Source organism: Penaeus monodon, chromosome 22 (genome assembly GCF_015228065.2).
Source record: "Penaeus monodon isolate SGIC_2016 chromosome 22, NSTDA_Pmon_1, whole genome shotgun sequence".
In the NCBI taxonomy this organism is placed as follows: Eukaryota; Metazoa; Arthropoda; class Malacostraca; order Decapoda; family Penaeidae; genus Penaeus; species Penaeus monodon.
The window spans coordinates 19,557,193-19,557,422 of NC_051407.1; the positions used below are offsets into that span (position 1 = coordinate 19,557,193).

Consider the following 230-nt stretch of genomic DNA (forward strand, 5'->3'; position numbering starts at 1 on the left):
CTCAAGTATTTCTTTTCTTTCATTCCTTATTTTCCTTTATTGTCAAGGAATAAACCTAATTGTTTTTTTCAGATTCGATTGCCCTGTGAACAAGGAAAAAAGAAGGTAAGAAAATGTGTCTTTATTTTTGTCCTTTCTTACGTATTTTGTTTAATTCACTGATAAAGATTTATAAGTTCCTATTATTGTTTTTGTTTGTCTGCTTGCGTCTTTCATATTTGATTTATCTG

General features: G+C 28.3%; 1 protein-coding gene across 1 annotated transcript in view; it reads left to right on the top strand.

Moving 5' to 3' along the window:
* The window catches only part of LOC119586973 (serine/threonine-protein kinase CBK1-like), a gene marked incomplete at its 3' end in the record, with an annotated part of 122,502 nt that overhangs the window by 46,374 nt on the left and 75,898 nt on the right, over window positions 1–230 (top strand). The window contains 1 exon segment of the mRNA XM_037935711.1: window positions 73–105.